Source organism: Nymphalis io, chromosome 16, assembly GCF_905147045.1.
Source record: "Nymphalis io chromosome 16, ilAglIoxx1.1, whole genome shotgun sequence".
NCBI lineage: Eukaryota > Metazoa > Arthropoda > Insecta > Lepidoptera > Nymphalidae > Nymphalis > Nymphalis io.
In genome coordinates this window covers 10,378,544-10,394,895 of record NC_065903.1, presented here as the reverse complement: position 1 = coordinate 10,394,895, position 16,352 = coordinate 10,378,544, and the positions used below count along the sequence as shown (strand labels likewise).

The 16,352-nt window shown below is 34.3% G+C and overlaps 1 protein-coding gene across 1 annotated transcript in view; it reads left to right on the top strand.

The window, feature by feature from the left end:
* Positions 1-16,352, top strand: part of LOC126774295 (uncharacterized) — a 148,426-nt gene that overhangs the window by 109,694 nt on the left and 22,380 nt on the right. The window lies entirely within an intron of this gene.

Genomic DNA, 16,352 nt, shown 5'->3' with positions numbered 1-16,352 from the left:
ACAGTTACGATGAAAGTTGTAACATAGAAGCAGATGTTGACTTAAAGTATAACTTATTAAGCAACTATTTATATAAACCAAAAAGAAAAAATCCATCAACAAATGAAAACAAAAGTAATACAGAAAAAAATAAACACTGACAATGAACTTTTAACATAAAAACATTACAATAACTTATTATTTCTAATTTTACTTTTAAATTTATTTAATGAAAGAAAAAACAAATGGATGACTTGACGAATTGTGAATCAAGCAACAACGGTACGGGAAACGATATTATATAGTAACAGCCTGTGAATGCATCTCTGCTGAGATAAGGCCTCCTCTCCTTTTTCGAGAAGGTTTTGGAGCTTATTCCACCACGCTGCTCCAATGCTGGTTGGTGGAATACACATCTGTCCTCACGATGTTTTCCTTCACATAGTCAAGCACGAGATGATTTATAAACACGTTAAGCACATGAAAATTCAGTGGTGCCTGCCCGGGTTTGAACCCACGATCATCGGTTAAGATTCAAGCGTTCTAACCACTGGGCCATCTCGGCTTGCTATTATATAAATTATTAAAAAAAAAACTTATAATTAAAATTTTACATTTAACGAATTAAACGTCCAACAAAGCACCCGTAACGTTTTTTATTTCGTCAACCACATTAAATGTCATAGCTTATTACTAGTAATTTAAAGTTGCGGTTTATAACATTACATTAACCATTAGGTTAATGTTTTTATGCATCTACGAAAATCTATTTTTACTTTGACACTGTACTGCTTCTATGTAATTACATTGTTTCAAAGTATACTTAGCTCACAGCCTTGGCCTTGTTTAACGCGAAACAAAGGAAAACTACCCCGCTGAATGACGCCAGATTCTTTAGAAATGTTAAAAGTAAAATAGGTTTTTATTCATACATTGCAAAATAAACTTGACGTGCGAACTCCTGATAACTCTTCTTAGTATTATTTAAAGTACTTCTTAACGGTACAGTGGTATTAATAACTGCGTATTTGCGTTACAATGGGTTGGTATTTTAGAAGGTCAGATCATCAACTGAATAAATTGTGTAAAATTTAATTTAAGTTATAAATGGGTCGTCCTGACTAATTTCGATCACGGCGGCCGTTTACGATGATTTTAATTTTATTGCTATAAAAAGATGGTACCCAATGGATAGCCCAATCAAGTTTCCATTAATACTAGACAAAAAACCATTACATTTTCCATCAACATATTGGAGTGTTTCTTTGTCGTTGAAGCCTTTCACCTTCCTCCTATGTTGTATTTTTTTTTCTATTTTTCAAATCATTTTTGTGTCATACTTTCGATTTCATCATTTCGTTTGGTATGTATATAAGTATTCATACTTATTGAGAATACAGTTTTCTATCGACCGACGGAAGCTGTTTCCGTACCCTAAGCTTAAAGTATGTAACTTTTACATGTAATATTTTAATACTTATCGAAAGGCTCTTAAGATAAATCTGGGTTTTATAGACTTGTCTCTTTCTCTGCCTGCCTATATCCCTGAAATTTCATCGGTAAATAAGGAATTTGTATATTCAAAAATAGTACCTGCTCCCAACTAATTTTAACAATAAAGAAACTTATAAATTTTCTAAAAATTACTTTATACAAAATATACTTAACACGCACACATATTCACTCTCTTTATATTTGTTAAAAGCGGAAATCATAACAACAAACGCAAGCGCAGAAGTCATTAGAAAACCCATTACCAGTTGACTGGATTGTCCTATTAAGAAATATGTATATGATGTAAATATTATATAATTATAAGAATAGGCATAAAAGTAAAGTATAAATATCAATAAAAATATAAGGTTTATTGCACAATACAACATAATTGCATGAGAAGCCGTAATTGATCTCGTTTTAATATCTGGGTGTTGTCGATTATAATTATAGTATCGGGAAAGATTAAGTTGTGTTGTGAATCATAAAGGTTTGAAGCGCGAGTTGGATCTATAAAATTGTTTTTTTTTTTTAAAGAAATTTAATACCTACGGCCGGAGCTAAGAAGGTACTATACCATGCCGTTAAGCACGTCAACCATTGGTTTCTCTGAATCTTTTACGATCTTGCCGTATTACAATCTCATCGAAACAAGAAAGTAGCGGACTAGTACATGTTTTTTTTTTAAATAAGAATAATATTCCTGTTTTTAAGGAATAACTAATATTTCTATATGCCCCTCAAATTAAGTATGACAATAGCCCTAGGGTCAGGACCGAATCTGCGACTCGCTTTTTATATTTTTATATTATATTCAAACACATAATAACATCTCCTGCGCGTTCGGCTAGTCTACTGAGATTAGTGTGGCCGCATCGGTCAAACGATATAATCATATTTAGAGAAATATATGTCAATATATATTAATCTATCGATCTATAATTCGAACTTCGATTCTGTCTCATGAATCACCTGTCTGCGATCGGTCATGCTCGATATAATATTATACAATATGAATCTTTCCGCATGATATTATGAAAACATACCAATTGCATCAAATGATTATCTATTGTTTGATAGAAGCAGGTATGATAAATTAAATATTACAAAAAATATTCAGGTGTCAAATATTTGACACCAACTTCCAAACATATCGTTTCATAAAATGTCAACGGACAAATACACAATTCGCTAATAATAATAAAATATAAAAGTTTTAATTTATATATTTTTTTACTAAAACATTTGAGCCGTGAGTTGATTTAATAATTAACTTGATTAATAAATCAATTGAATTGAAACGAATTGTCTGGTAATTAATTCGTCAAATTAATTATTATTTATATAACCAGAAGAAAGATGATTCATATATATGGCGAAAGTAAAATGAAAACTCGTCATTTGTTTTTTATCAAATAACCAATTGACCTTATTTAAAACGTGTATTTACGTACATGTATTGTGTTTCGATTAATATGTATAGAGATTATGCAGTAAACTGTGTAGATGCATAAAAGTATTTGAGTAGGAAACCATATCAAATTGAGCGCATAAAACAATTTCTGCAGTGAAGGAAAAATCAAGTAAAATGCAGAATTGAAAAGAAATTTATTGGACATGCAAGCCCATCTTTGACGCAGCCCGGTCGGTTGAGTTCTGAATAATTCTTAATGAGAAAGCTAGTATTTCCGCCGCAGTTGATACTTGTGATCTTATAATTCCTTTGATTTCAAGATTTCCTCTTGCAGTATTTTATATTTTCATAATAGTTGCCGTAGTGAAAGACTTATTATTTATCGCTCGAAATTGCTTGTATGCATAGGCTTCAGTAAGACTTTTGGCTGAATGCCAGAATACCTACCAAAAACAGCGGGATCCCGCGGCCTGAATGATAAACCTAAATTTCACCTTTCCGAAAGATTAAAAGGAAAACTTTCAACAGCGATCCATTTACTAAAGATTTGTAAATATTTGCTATCAATTAAATTGTTATATCAAAACAAATACATTTAATAGGGAAAATCTTCAATTTATATACGTATAGCGTGCGATTAAAATATGGAAAACATATTAGCATCAAAGCACAATATGTGGCGCGTGAAAATTAACGTTTAATGTTGTGATAAATGAAAGGTATTGCAACGCATTTCAGTGAGAAATAAACGCAATAAAAAGGGGGAATAGTATGAGAAAGACGATTGAAAATAGTTACATAGTTGTCTTCAAGAAATGATTTTTAATTAAAATAGATTTAAATTGCTTGCCGTTTTTTTTGTAACTGTTTTTATAGCTGCGTTTGAAATGAAAATAAAAATTACTCTCAATGATTGAATTGCAGGTTTATGATCTACAATAATGGATTGAAATTACTGTAATAAATAATAAGTTTATATGAACTCAAATGAAATTAAATCAAATTGTTGTTATTATGTTTATTGGTTTATGTATATACACTGGCCTCCAAAAAAATCGACCCACCTACATTTTTTGTAAAAAAGCTATCGTATGGTTTTAAACTACCACATATTTATATTTTTAAAATTGATAATGAAAAAATGCAATTGTAGGATTGTACAAAAACAGAAATAGTGCGCAAAAAATAGGTTTTTAGGTAAATATGTGACAAAACACGAAAACACAAAATTTTACGCAATTTTATTTTTTTGTGTACAAAACGATTGTGCCGTTTGTTTTTAAATTTGGGTGCCTAAATCTTACTTTAATAGGGAGTGTTTCCTCCTCTTGACCTAATCACTGCCTGCATACGCCTATTAAGTGACCTGATTAGCTTTTTAATGTGTTCCTGTGGGGTCCGTTGCCATTCTTCAGTTAGGGCAGCTTCCAGTTGATTCAGGGTTTCTGGAATTGGATTTCGTGCTCGAACCGTACGTTTTAGCTGGTCCCAGAGGTGCTCTATCGGGTTTAAGTCCGGACTATTGGCTGGCCACTGCATAACTGGAATTTCGACTTCCCTGAGATAGTCTTTAACAATTCTAGCGACGTGAGGTCGTGCGTTGTCGTGCATAAGTTGGAAATTATCCCCAATATATCCAGCGTAAGGCATCACATGAGGTGGAGCCTGTGGAGCCTGAATGTCCGTTATGTAAGTTTCAGCATTAACAGCACGATTACGGAAAAAAACCAGCTCTGTGCGTCCCGTCAAAGAAATACCTCCCCAAAACATTGTAGAGCCTCCACCAAATCGGACTGTTTCTCGAATGCAACACTGAGAGTAGCGTTCTCCTGGCCTTCGCATGACGTTACGTCGTCCATCAGAGCCTACTAGAGACATTCGGCTTTCATTACTGAACAATACTGTCTCCCATTGGTCCAGTGTCCAATCGACGTGCTGCCTAGCAAATTGTAGTGTTGCTTATCGATGGGATGCTGTGAGTTTTGGTCCTGTTGCTGGCTTGTGAGGGGTTAAGTTTTGCTCTCGAAGTCTTCTTCTTACAGTATTTTTACTCACAGACACTCCACGACTTTCTCGGAGTCTACCTTGAACGTCAACAGCCGAAAGATGTCGGTTTCTTAAAGACGTCAAACCAATAAAACGGTCATCGGTCGGGTTCGTGACACGCCCCCTGCCAGATCCTGGTCTCCGGCGATACTCCCCAGTCTCCAAGTAGCGTTTGTACACTCTTCGCACCGCTGAACGACTTAATTTTAGTGTTCTAGCCACATTTCGCTGACTTAACCCCTCATGAATAAGAGCTACGACTTGAGCAGCTACTGCTTCAGTAGTATCCATTTTTTATGTTTAAACTTATTAAAATTATTGTTTCAACAAAGTTTCATACACTTAATCAATAATAAACATCGAACCGAGATGACTCCGCGTTAAGAACTGGAAATAAAGTAACCATGCACTTTGTGCACAAAGTAACGTTTTCTTATCAATACTTTAAAAATATTCCAAATATCCTCAATAACACTTACAACTCCTCCAAATCAATATCAAGTGGGTAATAAAATGTTAAATGTATGTCCCATAAGTAAAACAATCCACCTAGGTCGTCGCATAGTTAAGATAACAACTTTGTAAGTAAAAAAATACGAGTGGGTCGATTTTTGGCGGCCAGTGTATATATTGATGTCGAAATGAATGGATAGAATATTAATTTTAACCTAAAATCGCAGATTGAAGTCCACGAGCATCGGTGAGTTTAATGTGCTTAAATGTGTTTATAATTCATCAACATGAATCAAAATAACTTGACTCTCTGACACATATTACTGCTAAAAAATGCTTCAGTGTAAAAAATGGTATTGTGACTTTAAAACATTTTAATACGCGGTAAATAACCTCTATGGTAATACTTAAATTAAACACATATTTTTATATATATTTTGTAAATAAACCGACTTCATCGTTCTACACATAAGAATGGTTCAATAAACTGACCCATAAGATAATATGATCCCAAAGAATCATAATCATATAGTTTTTGATACAATTACGAACATAAAAAAACGTACACGGAAATTATATTCATAGTCCAAAGAAAAATCGCAAACTCGACTCGTAATGTCCAAAAAACGAAACTAGGATAAGTAGGTAATAGGACGTGCAGTGTATGCATGCAGTAGACCTCATTCCATAATGCAGTGGTTCTCTTTGTTTGAAGTTGGGGAACACAACATTTTGATATAACGTTGCTCGGAACACTTAATAATAAAAATATAAAAAGGTTTTATATCTTTTTTTTTTTATAGAATAGGAAGGTGGACGAGAGCATATGGGCCACCTGATGGTAAGTGGTCACCAAACGCCCTTAGACATTGGCATTGTAAGAAATGTCAACCATCGCTTATAGCCAATGCGCCACCAACCTTGGGAACTAAGATTTTATGTCCCTTGTGCCTGTAATTACACTGGCTCACTCACCCTTCAAACCGGAAAAAAACGTATAGCGGGCGGCAAATAGCCCAAAATTAGCTACAAAAAAGTTATTTTAAGTAATACAAACTATAATTATATCAAATACGTTATATGAAAAAGCCATTCAGTATGTTTTGTGAAATTTTGTAATTGATTACTTAATTTTATGACGGTACACTTGAAGTAGCCTTGGAGCGCTAGTGTCCGCGGAACACAGGTTGAGAATCGCTGCCGAGTAACACAGTGACTGCACATCAGTAATTGCACCCTCGCTTCAAACACAAACGCATGGCTTTGCAACGCCCTGATTGCTTCTTGTGTGAGTTTAAAGCTAAGTGTACAACGAGACAATGTTATATTTAATTTAATTCTTTCTAGAATATTCATATTTTTTTTATAAAATAGGTAGAACGGGCAAGTGGGCGATGTAATAAATATTAACCGCTCCTTGCATCGCCAATGTGTCACCCACCTTGGAGACTAATATGTTATGTCCCTTATGCCTGTAGTTAAATTGGCTCACCCTTCAAACGAAACAACAATACAAAGTATTACTGTTTGGCGGTAGAATATTTTATAAGTCTGATGAGAACCAGACGGGCTCGCATAAAGCTCTACCACAAAGTATTTATAGCACATCATTTAAACTGTTCATTCTTCATCAGACCACGCTGATAGAACACCTAGATCTTTAATTAAAGGTTACAATCTGGTATAATTAATAAGTTTTTAACGGGTTTCTGTGATAAGGAAGACTAAATATATCGATATACTCGTATATATTAGTGGATTAAGCTCCCAGACGTGATTTTTATAAGGAACGGTTGCCCATCAGTTGTCTATGGTAGCCCATATACTTTGATATTTTCTATTTCTCTTAATACTCTTAATACTAGTCGTATGTACTCGCAGTAATTGCAGAAACTAAATTAATTACGCAATTAACTTGAAGGTTACATTTTATTTTCTAAATATTATAAATAATTGCTGCTAATTTCACGTAATACGTAAATCGTTTGTGCTACAATGTTGAGTAAACGAATTTATTTGTTATTAATGACTTTTTTTACGTTGACTAAATGACTTTTTTAAATAATATGATGTTTTGTTTTTGAATTGTTGCATAGTTTTTTTATCTCTGAAATCAGTTTGACATATCACGCTACGAGATCATATAATATTGAAACAGAATATCGTTCTAAAACGTACCGAATCAGCAAACGTATAATGATTTTATATTAATGGCAACGGAAAGTCAGCATGCGAACCCTAAGACCAGTGCCGTAGTCGATATATCCTATTCTTGACGTCACACTGCTGAGCAGATAAAATATAACAATTTTTTTTAGAAGTTTTGTAAGTCAGTTTCTTGTTTATTTTATTAAACCTAACACCTTATATAAATGTGAAACTACCGCCAGTTCAAAATGTAGATTCTACTGATAATAACCGGCTAGAAGTTCACATTCTGTTTGTCATCCACTATCGATTTTATTCCTTTCTATTTATTAAGATTCTCCTGAACGGATGTGTAATGATAAAAATTAAATTGCAACAAGTGCGCACTCGCTTTATTCATACATGATTGATAATAGACAAGCGTAGCAATTAACATCGAACGCTTCATTAAATTAGTATAAAATATACATTTGTATCGAGCTATGTTGCTTGTCACTACGTTTGAGTAATATTTTATAGTTGAAATATAAATTATATACAAAAGGGTCATATATTTAATAATAATAAATATATTTATTGCACTTATAACACACCCACATGTACACAAAATTATGACTAGCAAATTGAAAAATGCTCCCAAAAGGCGGTCTTATCACCAAGGCATAGATCTTAGCTCTTCCAGACAGCCCTAAAAAATTTAATTCATTATATAAATAAAGTTTTATTACACATTAGGTAGTTAGTTTTTTTTTTACATTTTAGTTTTTACTCATATCTAATTTAACTCTCAAAAGAGAACGACTGAAATTATAAATTATACTATTAAATATTATAAATAAATGTAATAATTTACCATTTTGCTTGTGACAAACAACAACTTATTTAATAATTATCTGTACTTTGGCAGTTTATTCTCGGCCGAGATGGATTAGTGTTTAGAACGCGTGAATCTTAAACGATGATCGTAGGTTCAAACCCGGGCAAGCACCACTGGAATTTCATGTGCTTAATTTGTGTATATAATTTATCTCGCGCTTGACGGTGAAGGAAGACATCGTCAGGAAATCTGCATGTGTCTAATTTCATTGAAATTCTGTGTTTTCTACCAACCCGCATTGGAACAGCGTGATTGAATAAGCTCCAAACCTTCTCCTCAAAAAAGGGAGAAGAGGCGTAGCCCAGTAGTGGAAGATTAATACGCTGTTACTGTTAGTAGTTTATAATAAATCTTAGATAAAAGATTAGATGTTGTTAAAATTGTAGCAATTAAGTACACATAGAATACAAAGTATATCACGGAAAAAACTTGGTTCCGTTCTTAGTAATATGGTACAATAATCGTACTACCTTTTCAAACGGTCTCGTGATCTAGTCGCTACATGAATATTTGCACAATACATCTTGCACATAAATCATTGAAAGTCTGATGGATGAAATTCGGTCAAGTCTTTAATATCTCAAATACATAAGTCTTGAATTTAAAAATGTATGATATAGTATTCTTATGTCTGTTTCCCTATCATACAATACGTCATCATTTTTTCTCAACAAACATCTTTTATTCATTTCTATTATAATAAGTAATACACTTGGTAGCGGATTACGATTATAAATGCAAGAAAATATTGAAAAAATCATGATATTTTTCCTCTTTAATTGATTTATTACATTTTTTACGAGAGAGATAATCTTAATTAAAACAAAGCTTAACGATATAGATTAATGTGTTTAATTTCAATAAAACTGTTTCGTTTTTTTTAAGTCCCTTTTTATTTCAAATTATTAAATTTATAAAGCTTTTTATAATAAATATAAATATTATTCACACATTATACAGTTTGAGGTGATGGTATCGAAAAATATTTATTTTTAATTTGCATACATGCCGAACCGGTGGTAAAGTATATATATACATTTAAAAAGTTACCAGAACCGCAAAATTTATAAACACTAACGATATTATTAGTAAATAAAAACATCAATAAATAAAATATCATTATTAAACATAAATCAACAGTTAACGATTAAGTTATTATTTATCATACTAATAATTGCAAAAACCAAACAATACAACTTATTTAATATGATATATATATATATACGTCGCCCGGGAACCATTATGATTTATTGACGTCATCGAGCCTTTAAAGTGTGTCGATAATAAAAAAAATACATCTTTTTTGTGAGCGTATTCAACGAAAGCTCGAGCGAGCCGACGATTTTTTCTTGCGATACGACTTACAGCACAGTGACAGCCTGAGAATGTCCCACTGCTGGGCTAAGGCCTCCTCTCCCTTTTTGAGGAGAATGTTTGGAGCTTATTCCACCACGCTGCTCCAATGCGGTTTGGTGGAATACACATGTGGCAGAATTTGAGTGAAATTAGACACATGCAGGTTACGATGCATATGACGTTTAGTTATTGATGTGTAAAAGTCCAGAGAACAATTTATATCTTTATCTGATGCACTATGACCACAGATAGTCATTTGTAGTTAGTTATTTATATACAAATCACAAGAGGAGTAAATAAACGATTTTGACATTGAAATGACACGTTATTATCGATTGAGATTGCGAATAATTTGTGGTATTCATTATGGATTCGTGAAAAAATGGCATTTTAAACGTTAAGCCGAGATGGCCCAGTAAGCCGAGATGACCTTGTGGTTGGAACGCGTGAATCTTAACCGATGGTCGTGGGTTCAAACCTGGGTTATAATTCATCTCGTGCATGACGGTGAAGGAAAACATCGTGAGGAAACTTGCATGAGTCTAATTTCATTGAAATTATGTCACATATGTATTCTACCAACCCGCATTGGAGCAGTGTGGTGGAATAAACTCTACACATTTTCCTCAAAAAGGGAGAGGAGGCCTTAGCCCAGCAGTGGGACATTAACGCGCTGTTACTGTACGTTAAGACGAATAGTGTTGTACTATAAATAAAAATGCATTAAATAATATTTTTTGCTGTGCATAATAATCATAGTAGTAGATCAAGTCGGTTGGCGTGGTTGGTAGATACTTGCCTTTCGCGCCGCAGGTCGTGCATTCGATTCCCACCCAGGACAGACATTTGTGTGTATAAACATATACATGTTACTTGTCCTGAGTGTACACACACAGTAATTGTAATTATCTATATAAGTATGTATTTACAAAAGAAAAGTAGTATATTAAGTATACAGTTGTCTAGTTTCCATAGTACAAGCTGTACTTAGTTTGGGATCCAATGGCATTGTGTGAATAATGTCCAAAATAAAAATTAACAAATCGCATGGAATATGCAAATCTAAGGTTTTTTTGTCTTTGCTCCTTATTCAATCGAAATAGAGTAGTGGAAGTGGTAGGGCTTGTCTGGATGGATATCATGACTCAGCATTTATTTTACCGCTGTTAATTCAGTTTCAATTCACTTTACTTCGCTTTAAGTTCAGTCCTAATTTGTGTAATTATATACCAACATAATAAGTAATTATAGACAAACGGACATAATAATTATCTTTCTAGGCGGTAGGGCATTGTGCATGCCCGTCTGAGTAGGTATCAGATATTCTACCGCTAAACAGCAATACTAAGTACTGTTGCATTCTAGTGTAACAGGCACAAGGGACAAACATCTTTGTTCCCTACGGTGGTCGCGCATTGACAGCGTAAAAAGTAATTAATATTTCTTACATCGCCAATGTTTGTGTGACAATAAACACAATTTGAATTTAAACGAATTTCAGTATAACAATACACTTATAATTATTTATAATTATATTATATTTTTATAAAAAGCCGAGATGGCCTAGTGGTAAGAACGCGTGAATCTTAACCGATGATCGTGGGTTCAAACCCGGGCAAGCACCACTGGATTTTCATGTGCTTAATTTGTGTTTATAATTCATCTCGTGCTTAACGGTGAAGGAAAACATCGTGAGGAAACCTGCATGTGTCTAATTTCATTGAAATTCTGCCACATGTGAATTCTACCAACCCGCATTGGAGCAGCGTGGTGGAATAAGCTCCAAACCTTCTCCTCAAAAGGGAGAGGAGGCCTTAGCCCAGCAGTGGGACATTAACAGGCTGTTACTGTTACTGTATATTTTTATAGTAATTCGCAGGGCTTTTTTGTGATTATAATTCATCTCGTGCTTTACGGTGAAGGAAAACATCGTGAGGAAACCTGCATGTTAATAATGAACTGTATCTGCGTGATAAGTATGACTCAATGTACAAAGTCCACGCGAACCAAAAAGTGGTCGACGTTCGTTTAAAATAAAAGTAAAAATTAACAGTAATTATGTATAGTGTTATCGTGTGTAACTATGAAGCAATTATAAGCGCTAAACGTGGTTTTGATACTATCATTCCAACGCTTCCATGAATCTAGTAACAGCGGTTTAAAAATATGAATTTTAAATAGAAAGTAATTAAGTAACAGTCTACGAATGTCCCACTGCTGGGCTGCGCTCATTCCACTACGCTGCTCTAATGCGGATTGGTGAAATACACATGTGGCAGAATTTCAGTGAAATTAGAAGCACGAGATGAATTATAAACACAAATTAAGTACATAAAAAATGCAGTGGTTCTAGCCCGTGTTTGAACTCATCATCGGTTAAGATTCACGCGTTCTAACCACAAGGCCATCTCGTTTATAATTTTAAATTAATATACAAAAAACGTTTATTTATGTTCCAAAAAGAATAAAAGATAATTGAACAGATAGATAAAAACTAAAAGGAATTAATAGATAAATAAATAAAACTTTACAGAGAGCCGTTACTATTGCTATATTCCTATTTATAATTATATATACAATCATATATAAATTGCTATTTCCATATCTTATTTGTAGTCATATTTGAATGCTTCGTTTTTCATAGCCAGGATATAAGAACGGTGAGCCTCAGGTCTTTGGTTCAGATTACAGTGGAGTTCGTTGGTGCAACGTGTTAGAATCAGTTTCAAACGACAACTCCTCGAGGGGAGATGGAAGGGGAGGTCCTTAGCCCAGCCGTGGGATATTCATAGAGTTTGACATAACGTTTATTACTTTTTTAATAATTTTCACTGTATTGTATTTTCACGAGCATAAAAAGTGTCTGCTAAATTCAATTGTTCAAGTGTAAATGACTTAAAATCTTGTTATAATACTTCACCCAGACATTGTAACAAGTGAAGGTTAATAAGAGCTTGTAAAATCCAATCACATCGTTCGTCAAAATCCATTACTATATCATACTGCTATATTATAATTTACGCTCTGAGTAATATGTATGATACGCAGTCTATGTAAACTGTTATTCAAAATTCATTTATATAATGCTAAATGAATAAAATGATGTCTTAAAACTAATAATAAATAAAAATACTGGTGGTAGAGCTTTGTGCGAGCTCGTCTGGGTAGGTACCACCCAATCATCAGACATTCTACCGCAAAACAGCAGTTGTGTTCCGGTTTGAGTGAGCCAGTGTAACTACAGGCACGAGGGGCATAACATCTTAGTTCCCAAGGTTGGTGGCGCATTAACGATGTAAGCGATATTTAACATTCCTTACAATGCCAATGTCTATGAGGATTGGTGACTTCTTACCATCAGGTAGCCCATTTGTTCGTCCGCATACCTATTCTATAAAATCATTATATAAAGATCCTCTATATAAAGATAAGAAAATTACTTTACTTAGAGACCCGATGGATATTCCGCTTGGATTTATTCTAGATGTTTGACCTTTAATAGTGTTCGCCAATAGTGGAACTATCGATAATCGATACTATTAATATAGAAAACTAGCATAGCGATTAAATAAAGCTATATTGGTCGCTCAATATTACGATCGCGCGATTTTCGACTTACTGATCCTTAGGCTATGCTTGTACCGATTGCTAGAGTTTAATGCTATTAGATTAAATTAATGTCGTTACTATTGACGGAAATAGAACCGTTATTGGAAATTTGAAATTGTTATGAGACGTGATCTTTGTTATACATTAAATTCCAAAGGTTTCTTTCACGTTTCATGAAAAGTAGTGTTGTGTATTCGTTATCGATATTGATGCCCTTTTTTAACGCTGGAGAAACGCATTACGCGTTTCCCCCACTGTTCCCGTGGGGGGGTATGTGGGGCTCGCCGGTGTCCAAGGCGCCAAGGGCGCCCCGAACATCGGAATACCCACTAAAAAACCAGCGGTACCCTTTCCGTCTTAACGAGGAGCGTCACGGGATCACTTTCGCATGCTACCGTGGATCGATATTGATGCCCTAGTAAGACGTATTTTTTCACATAAAAATTGCATAACTTAGTCCGTCTCAACTTATTCGACAGCATTTTTCAAATAGAAATATGTTAATTATATTGAACTATTTTTCGGTCGTGTCTTCGCTCACGTTTTAGTATTGTTTGGGAGGTGAGAGGAAAAAGTAACCTATGTCGATCCTTTTTTTCGGGTTCCGTACCTCTAAAGGATATAAGGAACCCTTATTTCGTTGTTCGTCTGTCTGTCTATCTGTCTATCTGTCAAGACCCTTTTTCTCAGGAACGTATTGAGGTATAAGGTTGTAAATAATACCAATTATTGAGGTCTGCGCTCCCTTGGAGCTGTGAAAAAAATCAAACCTCTGAGTCTATAAATCAAAAGATATGGCTGTTTATGTTGCATTTCATTGCATTGTATTTTGAAAAACGCATTCCGCGTTTCATCCACGAGAACAGTAGGGGGTATGTGGGACTCGCCGGTGTCCGGGGTGCCGAGTGCGCCGTGAATATCGAAATACCCACAAAAAACCAGCGGTACCCTTTCTGTCTTAATGAGGCACGCCACAGGATCGCTTGCGCATGCTACCGTGACGCTCTGACGGCCGGATCACCTATGCCTCCCACCCGGGTCTCCATTCTCATATCTCTAGGGGGATTCCCAGGGTACTGAGAACCCCCCTAGTCCCGGTAACGCCTATTGCGGCGAGGGGAGAAGGTGCGCATAGCACCAACCTTTTTTTTTCTTTTTCGCTGGAAAAACGCATTTACGCGTTTCCCCCACATGAAGTTGGGGGATATGTGGGGCTCGCCGACGCTGAAGGCACCGGAATACCCACCAAAAAACCAGCGGTACCCACACCGTTTTTTCGGGGGACGCCACGGGATCACTTGCGCATACTACCGTGACGTATAGCACCAACCTATGTCGATCCTTGAAGAGCTTGCTTCATAACAAATTTTATCAAAATCGGTTCAGTGGCTTAGTGGTAAAAGCGAAACAGACAGAAAGGGTTACTTTTCATTAATATTAGAATAGATTACCATTTAGTATAAAAAGTATAAAACTGCATTATATATCATTTGCATATAATTTAGCATTTTTCTGCGACCTTCCTATCATATCACATAAGAACGATACATAATACTACCTATATTGTGTGTAAGTACATGCTATTAATATAATGACACAAATTCTAGAATCCAACAATGCGATACTTTGCCGCGCATCACGTTTACCGTTTACTTTGTGGTTTAAATATCTGCTGTCTATTGTTCGATGTTATTTGTTGCCAACAGTTGGAAAGCGATATCGTTCCTACTTTGGAAGTGAGATAAAGTTATGATTGTCGCCTGGAAACTTTTTATATGATATACAATATGTACTTAATCATGACCATTAGACAAACTATATTCAAATGTTATAAAACTTTCTATTAAAGAATATTAAAAATATAAGAAGTCTTTATTTAAATGTTAAAATGAGTTTATTTGCTAATGATATGTATAAATTTAATTATGTATCACATAATTAATAGTACTGTAAAGTAAAACTCGAACGAGTTTATGATAATATTATCATATTGTCTTGTAATGTTAAAACGTCCTATCGAAAAGTTTTACTAAATTCGGGCTAAGGTTTCTAGCGCTGCGTGTTAAATTTTGTATTTAGTCATAGTCGTTATTATCATACATTCTCTACCAGGTTATTCGCTTTTTTTTCTTTTTTTTTCGCTTCGTAACAATATGAACCTCTTGACGAGGCTACGTCGACGTAAAGTCAATTTTAGGTATAAGGTAAATAAAAAAAAACCGTTTTATTTAAAATTATTCTTGCCCGAGGCTTCGCTCGCGCGATAAAAGGAGGTAAGCAGGTATTATATAAAAAAGTAGTCTTTTCTTGGAATTCAAACTTGCTGCTTAATAAATTCCATCAAAATCGGTCTAGTGGTTTAGATCGTGAAAGCGTGACAGGTATACATAGTTACTTTCGCATTTCTAATTTAAATATTGATTATTCGATTATTATGATCGTAATACTTACATTATTTTTAAGAGCATGCTGTGTTACAATACTAAATACCTGAATACTCGTATATGCCACTAAAAAGAACATATAAATATTTTATACCGAAATTTTTAAGCTGTCATAAAATGTTATGCATAGATACTGAGAAAACAGGAGACTAAGATCGGTAAATACGAACACTATAAAAATATATTCAAAATGGCCGGATAAAATTTTATTTGATATAGTCATACATACGGCAGCAGTATTACCACAGGAAATCATTCTGTCTCACTTGTTAAATGCTTAAAACCGCTTACGGTTAAACGATATATTAATGCGTGTTTCCTTCAAATGTTACACTTATCAATATTACACTTGTCAATGTCACATATGACATTGTACGATTGTGTTGGCAGAGTTTGTTTTTAAATGTAGCTCTACATCATCTTCAGACATGCATTGGAATACCTTTTTAATTATTTAATTTAGTTATGTAATATTAAGTAATAGCCATTAAATGTCCCACTGGAGAAGGAGTTTTTGGAGTTTGTTCCAATG